We start from the raw sequence: 24,476 nt of genomic DNA, 5'->3' as shown, positions 1-24,476 counted from the left end.
CCTCTATGATCACCATGGGACATTTCCTCGATGAACACCTTGGAACATTTCCTCGATGAACACCCTGGGACATTTCCTCGATGAACACCATGGAACATTTCCTCAATGAACACCATGGAACATTTCCTCTATGAACACCATGGGACATTTCCTCGATGAACACCCTGGGACATTTCCTCTATGAACACCATGGAACATTTCCTTGATGAACACCATGGAACATTTCCTCTATGAACACCATGGGACATTTCCTCGATGAACACCCTGGGACATTTCCTCTATGAACACCATGGAACATTTCCTCGATGAACAACTTGGAACATTTCCTCGATGAACACCCTGGGACATTTCCTCTATGAACACCATGGGACATTTCCTCGGTGAACACCATGGGACATTTCCTCAGTGAACACCATGGGACATTTCCTCTATGAACACCATGGGACATTTCCTCGGTTAACACCATGGGACATTTCTTTGGTGAACAACATGAGACATTTCCTCTATGAACAACATGGGACATTTCATCAGTGAACACCATGGGACATTTCCTCTATGAACACCATGGGACATTTCCTTGATGAACACCATGGGACATTTCCTCGGTGAACACCATGGGACATTTCCTGTATGAACACCATTGGACATTTCCTCAATGAACACCATGGGACATTTCCTCGATGAACACCATGGGACATTTCCTCGGTGAACACCATGGGACATTTCCTCGATTAACACCATGGGACATTTCCTCGATGAACACCATGGGACATTTCCTCGATGAACACCATGGGACATTCCTCGATGAACACCAAGGGACACTTCCTCGGAGAACACCATGGGACATTTCCTCAATTAACACCATGGGACATTTCCTCTATGAACACCATGGGACATTTCCTCGATGAACACCATGGGACATTTCCTCTATGAACACCATGGGACATTTCCTCGATGAACACCATGGGACATTTCCTCGGTGAACACCATGGGACATTTCCTCGGTGAACACCATGAACATTTCCTCGGTGAACACCATGGGACATTTCCCCGGTGAACACTATGGGACATTTCCTCGATGAACACCATGGAACATTTCCTCAATGAACACCATGGAACATTTCCTCTATGAACACCATGGGACATTTCCTCGGTGAACACCATGGGACATTTCCTCGGTGAACACCATGAACATTTCCTCGGTGAACACCATGGGACATTTCCTCGATGAACACCCTGGGACATTTCCTCGATGAACACCATGGAACATTTCCTCAATGAACACCATGGAACATTTCCTCTATGAACACCATGGGACATTTCCTCGGTGAACACCATGGGACATTTCCTCGGTGAACACCATGAACATTTCCTCGGTGAACACCATGGGACATTTCCTCGATGAACACCCTGGGACATTTCCTCGATGAACACCATGGAACATTTCCTCAATGAACACCATGGAACATTTCCTCTATGAACACCATGGGAAAATTCCTCGATGAACACCCTGGGACATTTCCTCAATGAACACCGTGGGTCATTTCCTCGATGAACACCCTGGGACATTTCCTCGATGAACACCATGGAACATTTCCTCGATGAACACCATGGGACATTTCCTCGATGAACACCTTGGAACATTTCCTTGATGGACACCCTGGGACATTTCCTCAATGAACACCATGGAACATTTCCTCAATGAACACCATGGAACATTTCCTCTATGAACACCATGGGACATTTCCTCGATGAACACCCTGGGACATTTCCTCTATGAACACCATGGAACATTTCCTCGATGAACACCTTGGAACATTTCCTCGATGAACACCCTGGGACATTTCCTCTATGAACACCATGGGACATTTCCTCGGTGAACACCATGGGACATTTCCTCAGTGAACACCATGGGATATTTCCTCTATGAACACCATGGGACATTTCCTCGGTTAACACCATGGGACATTTCTTCAGTGAACACCATTTAACATTTCCTCAGTGAACACCATGGGACACTTCCTCTATGAACACCATGGAACATTTCCTCGATGACCACCATGGGACATTTCCTCGGTGAACACCATGGGACATTTCCTCGGTGAACACCATGAACATTTCCTCGGTGAACACCATGGGACATTTCCCCGGTGAACACCATGGGACATTTACTCGATGAAAACCATGGAACATTTCCTCTATGACCACCATGGGACATTTCCTCGGTTAACACCATGGGACATTTTTTCAGTGAACAACATGAGACATTTCCTCTATGAACACCATGGGACACTTCCTCGATGAACACCATGGAACATTTCCTCGGTGAACACCGTGGGACGTTTCCTCGGTGAACCCCAGGGGACATTTTGTCGGTGAACACCATGGGTCACTTCCTCTATGAACACCATGGGACATTTCCTCAATTAACACCATGGGACATTTCCTCTATGAACACGATGGGACATTTCCTCTATGAACACCATGGGACATTTCCTCAGTGAGCACCATGGGAAATTTCCTCGGTGAACACCTTGGAACATTTCTTCGATGAACACCATGGGACATTTCCTCGATGAACACCCTGGGACATTTCCTCGATGAACACCCTGGGACATTTCCTCGATGAACACCATGGAACATTTCCTCGATGAACACCATGGAACATTTCCTCTATGATCACCATGGGACATTTCCTCGATGAACACCTTGGAACATTTCCTCGATGAACACCCTGGGACATTTCCTCTATGAACACCATGGGACATTTCCTCGATGAACACCCTGGGACATTTCCTCTATGAACACCATGGAAAATTTCCTCGATGAACAACTTGGAACATTTCCTCGATGAACACCCTGGGACATTTCCTCTATGAACACCATGGGACATTTCCTCGGTGAACACCATGGGACATTTCCTCAGTGAACAACATGGGACATTTCCTCTATGAACACCATGGGACATTTCCTCGGTTAACACCATGGGACATTTCTTTGGTGAACAACATGAGACATTTCCTCTATGAACAACATGGGACATTTCCTCAGTGAACACCATGGGACATTTCCTCTATGAACACCATGGGACATTTCCTTGATGAACACCATGGGACATTTCCTCGGTGAACACCATGGGACATTTCCTCTATGAACACCATTGGACATTTCCTCAATGAACACCATGGGACATTTCCTCGATGAACACCATGGGACATTTCCTCAGTAACACCATGGGAAATTTCCTCGATTAACACCATGGGACATTTCCTCGATGAACACCATGGGACATTTCCTCGATGAACACCATGGGACATTTCCTCGATTAAGACCATGGGACATTTCCTCTATGAACACCATGGGACATTTCCTCGGTAACACCATGGGAAATTTCCTCGATTAACACCATGGGACATTCCTCGATGAACACCAAGGGACACTTCCTCGGTGAACACCATGGGACATTTCCTCGATTAAGACCATGGGACATTTCCTCTATGAACACCATGGGACATTTCCTCGATGAACACCATGGGACATTTCCTCTATGAACACCATGGGACATTTCCTCGATGAACACCATGGGACATTTCCTCGGTGAACACCATGGGACATTTCCTCGGTGAACACCATGAACATTTCCTCGGTGAACACCATGGGACATTTCCCCGGTGAACACCATGGGACATTTCCTCGATGAACACCATGGAACATTTCCTCTATGAACACCATGGAACATTTCCTCTATGAACACCATGGGACATTTCCTCTATGAACACCATGGGACATTTCCTCAGTGAACACCATGGGACATTTCCTCTATGAACACCATGGGACATTTCCTTGATGAACACCATGGGACATTTCCTCGGTGAACACCATGGGACATTTCCTCTATGAACACCATTGGACATTTCCTCAATGAACACCATGGGACATTTCCTCGATGAACACCATGGGACATTTCCTCGGTGAACACCATGGGACATTTCCTCGATTAACACCATGGGACATTTCCTCGATGAACACCATGGGACATTTCCTCGATGAACACCATGGGACATTTCCTCGATGAACACCATGGGACATTCCTCGATGAACACCAAGGGACACTTCCTCGGTGAACACCATGGGACATTTCCTCGGTGAACACCATGGGACATTTCCTCAGTGAACACCATGGGATATTTCCTCTATGAACACCATGGGACATTTCCTCGGTTAACACCATGGGACATTTCTTCAGTGAACACCATTTAACATTTCCTCAGTGAACACCATGGGACACTTCCTCTATGAACACCATGGAACATTTCCTCGATGACCACCATGGGACATTTCCTCGGTGAACACCATGGGACATTTCCTCGGTGAACACCATGAACATTTCCTCGGTGAACACCATGGGACATTTCCCCGGTGAACACCATGGGACATTTACTCGATGAAAACCATGGAACATTTCCTCTATGACCACCATGGGACATTTCCTCGGTTAACACCATGGGACATTTTTTCAGTGAACAACATGAGACATTTCCTCTATGAACACCATGGGACACTTCCTCGATGAACACCATGGAACATTTCCTCGGTGAACACCGTGGGACGTTTCCTCGGTGAACCCCAGGGGACATTTTGTCGGTGAACACCATGGGTCACTTCCTCTATGAACACCATGGGACATTTCCTCAATTAACACCATGGGACATTTCCTCTATGAACACGATGGGACATTTCCTCTATGAACACCATGGGACATTTCCTCAGTGAGCACCATGGGAAATTTCCTCGGTAAACACCTTGGAACATTTCTTCGATGAACACCATGGGACATTTCCTCGATGAACACCCTGGGACATTTCCTCGATGAACACCCTGGGACATTTCCTCGATGAACACCATGGAACATTTCCTCGATGAACATCATGGAACATTTCCTCTATGATCACCATGGGACATTTCCTCGATGAACACCTTGGAACATTTCCTCGATGAACACCCTGGGACATTTCCTCGATGAACACCATGGAACATTTCCTCAATGAACACCATGGAACATTTCCTCTATGAACACCGTGGGACATTTCCTCGATGAACACCCTGGGACATTTCCTCTATGAACACCATGGAACATTTCCTTGATGAACACCATGGAACATTTCCTCTATGAACACCATGGGACATTTCCTCGATGAACACCCTGGGACATTTCCTCTATGAACACCATGGAACATTTCCTCGATGAACAACTTGGAACATTTCCTCGATGAACACCCTGGGACATTTCCTCTATGAACACCATGGGACATTTCCTCGGTGAACACCATGGGACATTTCCTCAGTGAACACCATGGGACATTTCCTCTATGAACACCATGGGACATTTCCTCGGTTAACACCATGGGACATTTCTTTGGTGAACAACATGAGACATTTCCTCTATGAACAACATGGGACATTTCCTCAGTGAACACCATGGGACATTTCCTCTATGAACACCATGGGACATTTCCTTGATGAACACCATGGGACATTTCCTCGGTGAACACCATGGGACATTTCCTCTATGAACACCATTGGACATTTCCTCAATGAACACCATGGGACATTTCCTCGATGAACACCATGGGACATTTCCTCGATGAACACCATGGGACATTTCCTCGATGAACACCATGGGACATTTCCTCGATGAACACCATGGGACATTCCTCGATGAACACCAAGGGACACTTCCTCGGTGAACACCATGGAACATTTCCTCGATTAACACCATGGGACATTTCCTCTATGAACACCATGGGACATTTCCTCGATGAACACCATGGGACATTTCCTCTATGAACACCATGGGACATTTCCTCGATGAACACCATGGGACATTTCCTCGGTGAACACCATGGGACATTTCCTCGGTGAACACCATGAACATTTCCTCGGTGAACACCATGGGACATTTCCCCGGTGAACACCATGGGACATTTCCTCGATGAACACCATGGAACATTTCCTCTATGAACACCATGGGACATTTCCTCGATGAACACCATGGGACATTTCCTCGGTGAACACCATGGGACATTGCCTCGATGAACACCATGGGACATTTCCTCGATGAACACCATGGGACATTTCCTCGATGAACACCATGGGACATTTCCTCGATGAACACCATGGGACATTTCCTCGGTGAACACCATGGGACATTTCCTCGATGAACACCATGGGACATTTCCTCGATGAACACCATGGGACATTTCCTCGATGAACACCATGGGACATTCCTCGATGAACACCAAGGGACACTTCCTCGGTGAACACCATGGGACATTTCCTCGATTAACACCATGGAACATTTCCTCTATGAACACCATGGGACATTTCCTCGATGAACACCATGGGACATTTCCTCTATGAACACCATGGGACATTTCCTCGATGAACACCATGGGACATTTCCTCGGTGAACACCATGTGACATTTCCTCGGTGAACACCATGAACATTTCCTCGGTGAACACCATGGGACATTTCCCCGGTGAACACCATGGGACATTTCCTCGATGAACACCATGGAACATTTCCTCTATGAACACCATGGAACATTTCCTCTATGAACACCATGGGACATTTCCTCTATGAACACCATGGAACATTTCCTTGATGAACACCATGGGACATTTCCCCGGTGAACACCATGGGACATTTCCTCGATGAACACCATGGAACATTTCCTCTATGAACACCATGGGACATTTCCTCTATGAACACCATGGGACATTTCCTCGATGAACACCCTGGGACATTTCCTCTATGAACAACATGAGACATTTCCTCTATGAACAACATGGGACATTTCCTCAGTGAACACCATGGGACATTTCCTTGATGAACACCATGGGACATTTCCTCGGTGAACACCATGGGACATTTCCTCAATGAACACCATGGGACATTTCCTCGATGAACACCATGGGACATTTCCTCGGTGAACACCATGGGACATTTCCTCGATTAACACCATTGGACATTTTCTTGATGAACACCATGGAACATTTCCTCTATGAACACCATGGGACATTTCCTCGATGAACACCCTGGGACATTTCCTCTATGAACACCATGGAACATTTCCTCGATGAACAACTTGGAACATTTCCTCGATGAACACCCTGGGACATTTCCTCTATGAACACCATGGGACATTTCCTCGGTGAACACCATGGGACATTTCCTCAGTGAACACCATGGGACATTTCCTCTATGAACACCATGGGACATTTCCTCGGTTAACACCATGGAACATTTCTTTGGTGAACAACATGAGACATTTCCTCTATGAACAACATGGGACATTTCCTCAGTGAACACCATGGGACATTTCCTCTATGAACACCATGGGACATTTCCTTGATGAACACCATGGGACATTTCCTCGGTGAACACCATGGGACATTTCCTCTATGAACACCATTGGACATTTCCTCAATGAACACCATGGGACATTTCCTCGATGAACAGCATGGGACATTTCCTCTGTGAACACCATGGGACATTTCCTCGATTAACACCATGGGACATTTCCTCGATGAACACCATGGGACATTTCCTCGATGAACACCATGGGACATTTCCTCGATGAACACCATGGGACATTCCTCGATGAACACCAAGGGACACTTCCTCTGTGAACACCATGGGACATTTCCTCGATTAACACCATGGGACATTTCCTCTATGAACACCATGGGACATTTCCTCGATGAACACCATGGTACATTTCCTCTATGAACACCATGGGACATTTCCTCGATGAACACCATGGGACATTTCCTCGGTGAACACCATGGGACATTTCCTCGGTGAACACCATGAACATTTCCTCGGTGAACACCATGGGACATTTCCTCTATGAACACCATGGGACACTTCCTCGATGAACACCATGGAACATTTCCTCGGTGAACACCATGGGACATTTCCTCGGTGAACACCATGGGGCATTTCGTCGGTGAACACCATGGGTCACTTCCTCTATGAACACCATAGGACATTTCCTCGATTAACACCATGGGACATTTCCTCTATGAACACGATGGGACATTTCCTCTATGAACACGATGGGACATTTCCTCAGTGAACACCCTGGGACATTTCCTCGGTGAACACCTTGGAACATTTCCTCGATGAACACCATGGGAAAATTCCTCGATGAACACCCTGGGACATTTCCTCGATGAACACCCTGGGTCATTTCCTCGATGAACACCCTGGGACATTTCCTCGATGAACACCATGGAACATTTCCTCGATGAACACCATGGGACATTTCCTCGATGAACACCTTGGAACATTTCCTTGATGAACACCCTGGGACATTTCCTCAATGAACACCATGGAACATTTCCTCGATGAACACCATGGAACATTTCCTCTATGAACACCATGGGACATTTCCTCGATGAACACCCTGGGACATTTCCTCTATGAACACCATGGAACATTTCCTCGATGAACACCTTGGAACATTTCCTCGATGAACACCCTGGGACATTTCCTCTATGAACACCATGGGACATTTCCTCGGTGAACACCATGGGACATTTCCTCAGTGAACACCATGGGATATTTCCTCTATGATCACCATGGAACATTTCCTCTATGAACACCATGGGACATTTCCTCGATGAACACCCTGGGACATTTCCTCTATGAACACCATGGAACATTTCCTCGATGAACACCTTGGAACATTTCCTCGATGAACACCCTGGGACATTTCTTCTATGAACACCATGGGACATTTCCTCGGTGAACACCATGGGACATTTCCTCAGTGAACACCATGGGATATTTCCTCTATGAACACCATGGGACATTTCCTCGGTTAACACCATGGGACATTTCTTCGGTGAACAACATGAGACATTTCCTCTATGAACACCATGGGACACTTCCCCGATGAACACCATGGAACATTTCCTCGGTGAACACCATGGGACATTTCCTCAATGAACACCATGGACATTTCCTCAGTGAACACCATGGGACATTTCCTCAGTGACCACGATGGAACATTTCCTCGGTGAACACCATGTGACACTTCCTCGATGAACACCATGGAACATTTCCTCGATGAACACCATGGGACATTTCCTCGGTGAACACCATGGGACATTTTCTCTATGAACACCATGGAACATTTACTCGATGAACACCATGGGATATTTCCTTGGTGAACACATTGGGACACTTCCTCCATGAACACCATGGGACATTTCCTTGGTGAACATCATGGGACATTTCTTCGGTGAACACCATTTAACATTTCCTCAGTGAACACCATGGGACACTTCCTCTATGAACACCATGGAACATTTCCTTGATGAACACTATGGGACATTTCCTCTATGAACACCATGCAATATTTCCTCGATGAACACCATGGGACATTTCCTCGATGAACAACATGGGACATTTCCTCGGTGAACACCATGGGACATTTCCTCAGTGAACACCATGGGACATTTCCTCGATGAACACAATGGGACATTTCCTCTATGAACACCATGGAATATTTCCTCGATGAACACCATGGGACATTTCCTCGATGAACACCATGGGACATTTCCTCGGTGAACACATGGGACATTTCCCCGGTGAACACCATGGGACATTTCCTCGATGAACACCATGGAACATTTCCTCAGTGAACTCCTTGGAACATTTCTTCGATGAACACCCTGGGACATTTCTTCTATGAACACCATGGGACATTTCCTCGGTTAACACCATGGGACATTTCTTCAGTGAACAACATGAGACATTTCCTCTATGAACACCATGGGACATTTCCTCAGTGAACACCATGGGACATTTCCTCTATGAATACCATGGGACATTTCCTCGGTTAACACCATGGGACATTTCTTCTGTGAACAATATGAGACATTTCCTCTATGAACAACATGGGACACTTCCTCGATGAACACCATGGAACATTTCCTCGGTGAACACCATGGGTCATTTCCTCGATGAACACCATGGACATTTCCTCAGTGAACACCATGGGACATTTCCTCGGTGAACACGATGGAACATTTCCTCGGTGAACACCATGGGACACTTCCTCAATGAACACCATGGGACACTTCCAACATGAACACCATGGGACATTTCCTTGGTGAACATCATGGGACACTTCCTCTATGAACACCATGGAACATTTCCTCGATGAACACCATGGGACATTTCCTCGGTGAACACCATGGGACATTTCCTCGGTGAACACCATGAACATTTCCTCGGTGAACACCATGGGACATTACCCTGCTGAACACCATGGGACATTTCCTCGATGAACACCATGGAACATTTCCTCTATGAACACCATGGGACATTTCCTCTATGAACACCATGGGACATTTCCTCGGTTACCACCATGGGACATTTCTTCAGTGAACAACATGAGACATTTCCTCTATGAACAACATGGGACACTTCCTCGATGAACACCATGGAACATTTCCTCGGTGAACACCATGGGACATTTCCTCGGTGAACACCATGGGACATTTCGTCGGTGAACACCATGGGTCACTTCCTCTATGAACACCATGGGACATTTCCTCGATGAACACCATGGGACATTTCCTCGGTGAACACCATGGGACATTTCCTCTATGAACACCATGGAACATTTCCTCGATGAACACCAGGGGACACTTCCTCGATGAACACCATGGAACATTTCCTCTATGAACAACATGGGACACTTCCTCGATGAACACCATGGAACATTTCCTCGGTGAACACCATGGGACATTTCCTCGATGAATACCATGGACATTTCCTCAGTGAACACCATGGGACATTTCCTCGGTGAACACGATGGAACATTTCCTCGGTGAACACCATGGGACACTTCCTCAATGAACACCATGGGACACTTCCAACATGAACACCATGGGACATTTCCTTGGTGAACATCATGGGACACTTCCTCTATGAACACCATGGAACATTTCCTCGATGAACACCATGGGACATTTCCTCGGTGAACACCATGGGACATTTCCTCGGTGAACACCATGAACATTTCCTCGGTGAACACCATGGGACATTTCCCCGCTGAACACCATGGGACATTTCCTCGATGAACACCATGGAACATTTCCTCTATGAACACCATGGGACATTTCCTCTATGAACACCATGGGACATTTCCTCGGTTACCACCATGGGACATTTCTTCGGTGAACAACATGAGACATTTCCTCTATGAACAACATGGGACATTTCCTCGATGAACACCATGGAACATTTCCTCGGTGAACACCATGGGACATTTCCTCGGTGAACACCATGGGACATTTCGTCGGTGAACACCATGGGTCACTTCCTCTATGAACACCATGGGACATTTCCTCGATGAACACCATGGGACATTTCCTCGGTGAACACCATGGGACATTTCCTCTATGAACACCATGGAACATTTCCTCGATGAACACCAGGGGACACTTCCTCGATGAACACCATGGAACATTTCCTCTATGAACACCATGGGACATTTCCTTGGTGAACATCATGGGACATTTCTTCGGTGAACACCATTTAACATTTCCTCAGTGAACACCATGGGACACTTCCTCTATGAATACCATGGAACATTTCCTCGATGAACACCATGGGACATTTCCTCGGTGAACACCATGGGACATTTCCTCGGTGAACACCATGAACATTTCCTCGGTGAACACCATGGGACATTTCCCGGGTGAACACCATGGGACATTTCCTCGATGAACACCATGGAACATTTCCTCTATGAACACCATGGGACATTTCCTCTATGAAACCATGGGACATTTCCTCGGTTAACACAGTGGAAATTTCTTCGGTGAACAACATGAGACATTTCCTCTATGAACACCATGGGACACTTCCTCGATGAACACCATGGAACATTTCCTCGGTGAACACCATGGGACATTTCCTCGGTGAACACCACGGGACACTTCCTCTATGAACACCATGGAACATTTCCTCGATGAACACCATGGGACATTTCCTCGGTGAACACCATGGGACATTTCCTCAGTGAACACCATGAACATTTCCTCGGTGAACACCATGGGACATTTCCCCGGTGAACACCATGGGACATTTCCTCGATGAACACCATGGAACATTTCCTCTATGAATACCATGGGACATTTCCTCGATGAACACCATGGAACATTTCCTCGGTGAACACCATGGGACATTTCCTCGTTGAACACCATGGGACATTTCCTCTATGAACACCATGGAACATTTCCTCGATGAACACCATGGGACACTTCCTCGATGAACACCATGGAACATTTCCTCTATGAACACCATGGGACACTTCCTCCATGAACACCATGGGACATTTCCTTGGTGAACATCATGGGACATTTCTTCGGTGAACACCATTTAACATTTCCTCAGTGAACACCATGGGACACTTCCTCTATGAACACCATGGAACATTTCCTCGATGAACACCATGGGACATTTCCTCGGTGAACACCATGGGACATTTCCTCGGTGAACACCATGAACATTTCCTCAGTGAACACCATGGGACATTTCCCCGGTGAACACCATGGGACATTTCCTCGATGAACACCATGGAACATTTCCTCTATGAACACCATGGGACATTTCATCTATGAACACCATGGGACATTTCCTTGGTTAACACCATGGGACATTTCTTCGGTGAACAACATGAGACATTTCCTCTATGAACACCATGGGACACTTCCTCGATGAACACCATGGAACATTTCCTCGGTGAACACCATGGGACATTTGCTCGGTGAATACCATGGGACATTTCGTCGGTGAACACCATGGGTCACTTCCTCTATGAACACCATGGGACATTTCCTCGATTAACACCATGGGACATTTCCTCTATGAACACGATGGGACATTTGCTCTATGAACACGATGGGATATTTCCTCAGTGAACACCCTGGGACATTTCTTCGGTGAACACCTTGGAACATTTCCTCGATAAACACCATGGGACATTTCCTCGATGAACACCCTAGGACATTTCCTCGATGAACACCCTGGGACATTTCCTCGATGAACACCCTGGGACATTTCCTCAATGAACACCATGGAACATTTCCTCGATGAACACCTTGGAACATTTCCTCGATAAACACCATGGGACATTTCCTCAATGAACACCCTGGGACATTTCCTCGATGAACACCATGGGACATTTCCTCGATGAACACCCTGGGACATTTCCTCGATGAACACCTTGGAACATTTCCTCGATGAACACCCTGGGACATTTCCTCGATGAACACCATGGAACATTTCCTCGATGAACACCATGGAACATTTCCTCTATGAACACCATGGGACATTTACTCGATGAACACCCTGGGACATTTCCTCTATGAACACCATGGAACATTTCCTCGATGAACACCTTGGAACATTTCCTCAATGAACACCCTGGGACATTTCCTCGGTGAACACCATGGGACATTTCCTCAGTGAACACCATGGGACATTTCCTCTATGAACACCATGGGACATTTCCTCGGTTAACACCATGGAACATTTCCTCGATGAACACCATGGAACATTTCCACGGTGAACACCATGGGACATTTCCTCGATGAACACCATGGACATTTCCTCAGTGAACACCATGGGACATTTCCTCGGTGACCACGATGGAACATTTCCTCGGTGAACACCATTGGACACTTCCTCGATGAACACCATGGAACATTTCCTCGATGAACACCATGGGACATTTCCTCAGTGACCACCATGGGACATTTTCTCTATGAACACCATGGAACATTTCCTCGATGAACACCATGGGATATTTCCTCGGTGAACACATTGGGACACTTCCTCCATGAACACCATGGGACATTTCCTTGGTGAACATCATGGGACATTTCTTCGGTGAACACCATTTAACATTTCCTCAGTGAACACCATGGGACACTTCCTCTATGAACACCATCGAACATTTCATCGATGAACACTATGGGACATTTCCTCTATGAACACCATGCAATATTTCCTCAATGAACACCATGGGACACTTCCAACATGAACACCATGGGACATTTCCTTGGTGAACATCATGGGACACTTCCTCTATGAACACCATGGAACATTTCCTCGATGAACACCATGGGACATTTCCTCGGTGAACACCATGGGACATTTCCTCGGTGAACACCATGAACATTTCCTCGGTGAACACCAATGGGACATTTCCCCGCTGAACACCATGGGACATTTCCTCGATGAACACCATGGAACATTTCCTCTATGAACACCATGGGATATTTCCTCTATGAACACCATGGGACATTTCCTCGGTTACCACCATGGGACATTTCTTCGGTGAACAACATGAGACATTTCCTCTATGAACAACATGGGACACTTCCTCGATGAACACCATGGAACATTTCCTCGGTGAACACCATGGGACATTTCCTCGGTGAACACCATGGGACATTTCGTCGGTGAACACCATGGGTCACTTCCTCTATGAACACCATGGGACATTTCCTCGATGAACACCATGGGACATTTCCTCGGTGAACACCATGGGACATTTCCTCTATGAACACCATGGAACATTTCCTCGATGAACACCAGGGGACACTTCCTCGATGAACACCATGGAACATTTCCTCTATGAACACCATGGGACATTTCCTTGGTGAACATCATGGGACATTTCTTCGGTGAACACCATTTAACATTTCCTCAGTGAACACCATGGGACACTTCCTCTATGAATACCATGGAACATTTCCTCGATGAACACCATGGGACATTTCCTCGGTGAACACCATGGGACATTTCCTCGGTGAACACCATGAACATTTCCTCGGTGAACACCATGGGACATTTCCCGGGTGAACACCATGGGACATTTCCTCGATGAACACCATGGAACATTTCCTCTATGAACACCATGGGACATTTCCTCTATGAAACCATGGGACATTTCCTCGGTTAACACAGTGGAAATTTCTTCGGTGAACAACATGAGACATTTCCTCTATGAACACCATGGGACACTTCCTCGATGAACACCATGGAACATTTCCTCGGTGAACACCATGGGACATTTCCTCGGTGAACACCACGGGACACTTCCTCTTTGAACACCATGGAACATTTCCTCGATGAACACCATGGGACATTTCCTCGGTGAACACCATGGGACATTTCCTCGGTGAACACCATGAACATTTCCTCGGTGAACACCATGGGACATTTCCCCGGTGAACACCATGGGACATTTCCTCGATGAACACCATGGAACATTTCCTCTATGAATACCATGGGACATTTCCTCGATGAACACCATGGAACATTTCCTCGGTGAACACCATGGGACATTTCCTCGTTGAACACCATGGGACATTTCCTCTATGAACACCATGGAACATTTCCTCGATGAACACCATGGGACACTTCCTCGATGAACACCATGGAACATTTCCTCTATGAACACCATGGGACACTTCCTCCATGAACACCATGGGACATTTCCTTGGTGAACATCATGGGACATTTCTTCGGTGAACACCATTTAACATTTCCTCAGTGAACACCATGGGACACTTCCTCTATGAACACCATGGAACATTTCCTCGATGAACACCATGGGACATTTCCTCAGTGAACACCATGGGACATTTCCTCGGTGAACACCATGAACATTTCCTCAGTGAACACCATGGGACATTTCCCCGGTGAACACCATGGGACATTTCCTCGATGAACACCATGGAACATTTCCTCTATGAACACCATGGGACATTTCATCTATGAACACCATGGGACATTTCCTTGGTTAACACCATGGGACATTTCTTCGGTGAACAACATGAGACATTTCCTCTATGAACACCATGGGACACTTCCTCGATGAACACCATGGAACATTTCCTCGGTGAACACCATGGGACATTTGCTCGGTGAATACCATGGGACATTTCGTCGGTGAACACCATGGGTCACTTCCTCTATGAACACCATGGGACATTTCCTCGATTAACACCATGGGACATTTGCTCTATGAACACGATGGGATATTTCCTCAGTGAACACCCTGGGACATTTCTTCGGTGAACACCTTGGAACATTTCCTCGATAATCACCATGGGACATTTCCTCGATGAACACCCTAGGACATTTCCTCGATGAACACCCTGGGACATTTCCTCGATGAACACCCTGGGACATTTCCTCAATGAACACCATGGAACATTTCCTCGATGAACACCTTGGAACATTTCCTCGATAAACACCATGGGACATTTCCTCAATGAACACCCTGGGACATTTCCTCGATGAACACCATGGGACATTTCCTCGATGAACACCCTGGGACATTTCCTCGATGAACACCATGGAACATTTCCTCGATGAACACCTTGGAACATTTCCTCGATGAACACCCTGGGACATTTCCTCGATGAACACCATGGAACATTTCCTCGATTAACACCATGGAACATTTCCTCTATGAACACCATGGGACATTTACTCGATGAACACCCTGGGACATTTCCTCTATGAACACCATGGAACATTTCCTCGATGAACACCTTGGAACATTTCCTCAATGAACACCCTGGGACATTTCCTCGGTGAACACCATGGGACATTTCCTCAGTGAACACCATGGGACATTTCCTCTATGAACACCATGGGACATTTCCTCGGTTAACACCATGGAACATTTCCTCGATGAACACCATGGAACATTTCCACGGTGAACACCATGGGACATTTCCTCGATGAACACCATGGACATTTCCTCAGTGAACACCATGGGACATTTCCTCGGTGACCACGATGGAACATTTCCTCGGTGAACACCATTGGACACTTCCTCGATGAACACCATGGAACATTTCCTCGATGAACACCATGGGACATTTCCTCAGTGACCACCATGGGACATTTTCTCTATGAACACCATGGAACATTTCCTCGATGAACACCATGGGATATTTCCTCGGTGAACACATTGGGACACTTCCTCCATGAACACCATGGGACATTTCCTTGGTGAACATCATGGGACATTTCTTCGGTGAACACCATTTAACATTTCCTCAGTGAACACCATGGGACACTTCCTCTATGAACACCATCGAACATTTCATCGATGAACACTATGGGACATTTCCTCTATGAACACCATGCAATATTTCCTCAATGAACACCATGGGACATTTCCTCTATGAACACCATGGGACATTTCCTCGGTGAACACATGGGACATTTTTTCAGTGAACACCATGGGACATTTCCTCGATGAACACCATGGAACATTTCCTCAGTGAACACCTTGGAACATTTCCTCGATGAACACCCTGGGACATTTCTTCTATGAACACCATGGGACATTTCCTCGGTGAACACCATGGGACATTTCCTCAGTGAACACCATGGGACATTTCCTCTATGAACACCATGGGACATTTCCTCGGTTAACACCATGGGACATTTCTTCGGTGAACAACATGAGACATTTCCTCTATGAACACCATGGGACATTTCCTCAGTGGACACCATGGGACATTTCCTCTATGAATACCATGGGACATTTCCTCGGTTAACACCATGGGACATTTCTTCCGTGAACAATTTGAGACATTTCCTCTATGAACACCATGGGACACTTCCTCGATGAACACCATGGACATTTCCTCAGTGAACACCATGGGACATTTCCTCGGTGAACACGATGGAATATTTCTTCGGTGAACACCATGGGACACTTCCTCAATGAACACCATGGAACATTTCCTCGATGAACACCATGGGACATTTCCTCGGTGAACACCATGGGACATTTCCTTTATGAACACCATGGAACATTTCCTCGATGAACACCATGGGACACTTCCTCGATGAACACCATGGAACATTTCCTCTATGAACACCATGGGACACTTCCAACATGAACACCATGGGACATTTCCTTGGTGAACATCATGGGACATTTCTTCGGTGAACACCATTTAACATTTCCTCAGTGAACACCATGGGACACTTCCTCTATGAACACCATGGAACATTTCCTCGATGAACACCATGGGACATTTTCTCAGTGAACACCATGGGACATTTCCTCGGTGAACACCATGAACATTTCCTCGGTGAACACCATGGGACATTTCCTCAGTGAACACCATGGGACATTTCCTCTATGAACCCCATGGGACATTTCCTCGGTTAACACCATGGGACATTTCTTCGGTGAACAACATGAGACATTTCCTCTATGAACACCATGGGACACTTCCTCGATGAACACCATGGAACATTTCCTCGGTGAACACCATGGGAAATTTCCTCGATGAACACCATGGACATTTCCTCATTGAACACCATGGGACATTTCCTCGGTGACCACGATGGAATATTTCCTCGGTGAACACCATGGGACACTTCCTCGATGAACACCATGGAACATTTCCTCGATGAACACCATGGGACATTTCCTCGGTGAACACCATGGGACATTTTCTCTATGAACACCATGGAACATTTCCTCTATGAACACCATAGGACATTTCCTCTATGAACACCATGGGACATTTCCTCGGTTAACACCATGGGACATTTCTTCGGTGAACAACATGAGACATTTCCTCTATGAACACCATGGGACACTTCCTCGATGAACACCATGGAACATTTCCTCGGTGAACACCATGGGACATTTCCTCAGTGAACACCATGGGACATTTCGTCGGTGAACACCATGGGTCACTTCCTCTATGAACATCATGGGACATTTCCTCGATGAACACCATGGGACATTTCCTCGGTGAACACCATGGGACATTTCCTCTATGAACACCATGGAACATTTCCTCGATGAACACCATGGGACACTTCCTCGATGAACACCATGGAACATTTCCTCTATGAACACCATGGGACACTTCCTCCATGAACACCATGGGACATTTCCTTGGTGAACATCATGGGACATTTCTTTGGTGAACACCATTTAACATTTCCTCAGTGAACACCATGGGACACTTCCTCTATGAACACCATGGAACATTTCCTCGATGAACACCATGGGACATTTCCTCGATGAACACCATGGAACATTTCCTCAGTGAACACCTTGGAACATTTCCTCGATGAACACTCTGGGACATTTCTTCTATGAACACCATTGGACATTTCCTCGATGAACACCATGGAACATTTCCTCAGTGAACACCTTGGAACATTTCCTCGATGAACACCCTGGGACATTTCCTCAGTGAACACCATGGGACATTTCCTCGATGAACACCATGGGACCTTTCCTCAATGAACACCATGGGACATTTCCTCTATGAACACCATGGGACATTTCCTCGGTTAACACCATGGGACATTTCTTCGGTGAACAACATGAGACATTTCCTCTATGAACACCATGGGACATTTCCTCAGTGAACACCATGGGACATTTCTTCTATGAATACCATGGGACATTTCCTCGGTTAACACCATGGGACATTTCTTCCGTGAACAATATGAGACATTTCCTCTATGAACACCATGGGACACTTCCTCGATGAACACCATGGACATTTCCTCAGTGAACACCATGGGACATTTCCTCGGTGAACACGATGGAACATTTCTTCGGTGATCACCATGGGACACTTCCTCAATGAACACCATGGAACATTTCCTCGATGAACACCATGGGACATTTCCTCTGTGAACACCATGGGACATTTCCTTTATGAACACCATGGAACATTTCCTCGATGAACACCATGGGACACTTCCTCGATGAACACCATGGAACATTTCCTCTATGAACACCATGGGACACTTCCAACATGAACACCATGGGACATTTCCTCGATGAACACCATGGGACATTTCCTCGGTGAACACCATGGGACATTTCCTCGGTGAACACCATGAACATTTCCTCGGTGAACACCATGGGACATTTCCTCAGTGAACACCATGGAACATTTCCTCTATGAACACCATGGGACATTTCCTCGGTTAACACCATGGGACATTTCTTCGGTGAACAACATGAGACATTTCCTCTATGAACACCATGGGACACTTCCTCGATGAACACCATGGAACATTTCCTCGGTGAACACCATGGGACATTTCCTCAATGAACACCATGGACATTTCCTCAGTGAACACCATGGGACATTTCCTCGGTGACCACGATGGAACATTTCCTCAGTGAACACCATGGGACACTTCCTCAATGAACACCATGGAACATTTCCTCGATGAACACCATGGGACATTTCCTCGGTGAACACCATGGGACATTTTCTCTATGAACACCATGGAACATTTCCTCGATGAACACCATGGGATATTTCCTCGGTGAACACATTGGGACACTTCCTCCATGAACACCATGGGACATTTCCTTGGTGAACATCATGGGACATTTCTTTGGTGAACACCATTTAACATTTCCTCAGTGAACACCATGGGACACTCCCTCTATGAACACCATGGAACATTTCATCGATGAACACTATGGGACATTTCCTCTATGAACACCATGCAATATTTCCTCGATGAACACCATGGGACATTTCCTCGATGAACACCATGGGACATTTCCTCGGTGAACACATGGGACATTTCCTCAGTGAACACCATGGGACATTTCCTCGATGAACACCATGGAACATTTCCTCAGTGAATACCTTGGAACATTTCCTCGATGAACACCCTGGGACATTTCTTCTATGAACACCATGGGACATTTCCTCGTTGAACACCATGGGACAATTCCTCAGTGAACACAATGGGACATTTCCTCTATGAACACCATGGGACATTTCCTCGGTTAACACCATGGGACATTTCTTCGGTGAACAACATGAGACATTTCCTCTATAAACACCATGGGACATTTCCTCAGTGAACACCATGGGACATTTCCTCTATGAATACCATGGGACATTTCCTCGGTTAACACCATGGGACATTTCTTCCGTGAACAATATGAGACATTTCCTCTATGAACACCATGGGACATTTCCTCGGTGAACACCATGGGACACTTCCTCGATGAACACCATGGAACATTTCCTCTATGAACACCATGGGACACTTCCAACATGAACACCATGGGACATTTCCTTGGTGAACATCATGGGACATTTCTTCGGTGAACACCATTTAACATTTCCTCAGTGAACACCATGGGACACTTCCTCTATGAACACCATGGAACATTTCCTTGATGAACACCATGGGACATTTCATCGGTGAACACCATGGGACATTTCCTCAGTGAACACCATGAACATTTCCTCGGTGAACACCATGGAACATTTCCCCGGTGAACACCATGGGACATTTCCTCGATGAACACCATGGAACATTTCCTCTATGAACACCATGGGACATTTCCTGTATGAACACCATGAGACATTTCCTCGGTTAACACCATGGGACATTTCTTCGGTGAGCAACATGAGACATTTCCTCTATGAACACCATGGGACACTTCCTCGATGAACACCATGGAACATTTCCTCGGTGAACACCATGGGACATTTCCTCGGTGAACACCATGGGACATTTCGTCGGTGAACACCATGGGTCACTTCCTCTATGAACACCATGGGACATTTCCTCGATGAACACCATGGGACACTTCCTCGGTGAACACCATGGGACATTTCCTCTATGAACACCATGGAACATTTCCTCGATGAACACCATGGGACACTTCCTCGATGAACACCATGGAACATTTCCTCTATGGACACCATGGGACACATCCTCCATGAACACCATGGGACATTTCCTTGGTGAACATCATGGGACATTTCTTCGGTGAACACCATTTAACATTTCCTCAGTGAACACCATGGGACACTTCGTCTATGAACACCATGGAACATTTCCTCGATGAACACCATGGGACATTTACTCGGTGAACACCATGGGACATTACCTCGGTGACCACCATGAACATTTCCTCGGTGAACACCATGGGACATTTCCCCGGTGAACACCATGGGACATTTCCCCGGTGAACACCATGGGACATTTCCTCTATGAACACCATGGAACACTTCCTCTATGAACACCATGGGACCTTTCCTCTATGAACACCATGGGACATTTCCTCGGTTAACACCATGGGACATTTCTTTGGTGAACAACATGAGACATTTCCTCTATGAACACTATGGGACACTTACTCGATGAACACCATGGAACATTTCCTCGATGAACACCATGGGACATTTCCTCGGTGAATACCATGGGACATTTCCTCGGTGAACACAATTAACATTTCCTCGGTGAACACCATGGGACATTTCCCCGGTGAACACCATGGGACATTTCCTCGATGAACACCATGGAACATTTCCTCTATGAACACCATGGGACATTTCCTCTATGAACACCATGGGACATTTCCTCGGTTAACACCATGGGACATTTCTTCGGTGAACAACATGAGACATTTCGTCTATGAACACCATGGGACATTTCCTCGATGAACACCATGGGACATTTCCTCGATGAACACTATGGAACATTTCCTCGGTGAACACCATGGGACATTTCCTCGGTGAACACAACGGGACACTTCCTCTATGAACACCATGGAACATTTCCTCGATGAACACCATGGGACATTTCCTCGGTGAACACCATGGGACATTTCCTCGGTGAACACAATTAACATTTCCTCGGTGAACACCATGGGACATTTCCCCGGTGAACACCATGGGACATTTCCTCGATGAAGACCATGGAACATTTCCTCTATGAACACCATGGGACATTTCCTCGGTTAACACCATGGGACATTTCCTCGGTTAACACCATGGGACATTTCTTCGGTGAACAACATGAGACATTTCGTCTATGAACACCATGGGACATTTCCTCGATGAACACCATGGGACATTTCCTCGGTGAACACCATGGGACATTTCCTCTATGAACACCATGGAACATTTCCTCGATGAAGACCATGGGACACTTCCTCGATGAACACCATGGAACATTTCATCTATGAACACCATGGGACACTTCCTCCATGAACACCATGGGACATTTCCTTGGTGAACATCATGGGACATTTCTTCGGTGAACACCATTTAACATTTCCTCAGTGAACACCATGGGACACTTCCTCTATGAACACCATGGAACATTTCCTCGATGAACACCATGGGACATTTCTTCAGTGAACACCATGGGACATTTCCTCGGTGAACACCATGAACATTTCCTCGGTGAACACCATGGGACATTTCCCCGGTGAACACCATGGGACATTTCCTCGGTTAACACCATGGGACATTTCTTCGGTGAACAACATGAGACATTTCCTCTATGAACACCATGGGACACTTCCTTGTTGAACACAATGGAACATTTCCTCGGTGAACACCATGGGACATTTCCTTGGTGAACACCACGGGACACTTCCTCTATGAACACCATGGAACATTTCCTCGATGAACACCATGGGACATTTCCTCGGTGAACACCATGGGACATTTCCTCGGTGAACACCATGAACATTTCCTCGGTGAACACCATGGGACATTTCCCCGGTGAACACCATGGGACATTTCCTCGATGAACACCATGGAACATTTCCTCTATGAACACCATGGAACATTTCCTCTATGAACACCATGGGACATTTCCTCTATGAACACCATGGGACATTTCCTCGGTTAACACCATGGGACATTTCTTCGGTGAACAACATGAGACATTTCCTCTATGAACACCATAGAACATTTCCTCGATGAACACCATGGGACACTTCCTCGATGAACACCATGGAACATTTCCTCTATGAACACCATGGGACACTTCCAACATGAACACCATGGGACATTTCCTCGATGAACACCATGGGACATTTCCTCGGTGAACACCATGGGACATTTCCTCGGTGAACACCATGAACATTTCCTCGGTGAACACCATGGGACATTTCCTCAGTGAACACCATGGGACATTTCCTCTATGAACACCATGGGACATTTCCTCGGTTAACACCATGGGACATTTCTTCGGTGAACAACATGAGACATTTCCTCGGTGAACACCATGGGACATTTCCTCGGTGAACACCATGAACATTTCCTCAGTGAACACCATGGGACATTTCCCCGGTGAACACCATGGGACATTTCCTCGATGAACACCATGGAACATTTCCTCTATGAACACCATGGGACATTTCCTCTATGAACACCATGGGACATTTCCTCGGTTAACACCATGGGATATTTCTTCAGTGAACACCATGAGACATGTCGTCTATGAACACCATGGGACACTTCCTCGATGAACACCATGGAACATTTCCTCGGTGAACACCATGGGACATTTCCTCGGTGAACACCATGGAACATTTTG

The 24,476-nt window shown here is 46.3% G+C and overlaps 1 long non-coding RNA gene across 1 annotated transcript in view; it reads left to right on the top strand.

Moving 5' to 3' along the window:
• LOC142925387 (uncharacterized) overlaps nt 1–24,476 on the top strand; it is a 133,577-nt gene that overhangs the window by 74,500 nt on the left and 34,601 nt on the right. The window contains exon 1 of the long non-coding RNA XR_012942370.1: nt 1–24,476. This exon is cut by the window's left edge and continues 74,500 nt beyond it; it is cut by the window's right edge and continues 25,672 nt beyond it. This is a non-coding gene — a long non-coding RNA (uncharacterized LOC142925387).

This window comes from Petromyzon marinus, chromosome 20 (assembly GCF_048934315.1).
Source record: "Petromyzon marinus isolate PM22_M1 ecotype Great Lakes invasive population chromosome 20, UKy_Petmar_22M1.pri1.0, whole genome shotgun sequence".
NCBI classification, from domain to species: Eukaryota; Metazoa; Chordata; class Hyperoartia; order Petromyzontiformes; family Petromyzontidae; genus Petromyzon; species Petromyzon marinus.
This window is presented reverse-complemented; position numbering and strand designations above follow the sequence as displayed.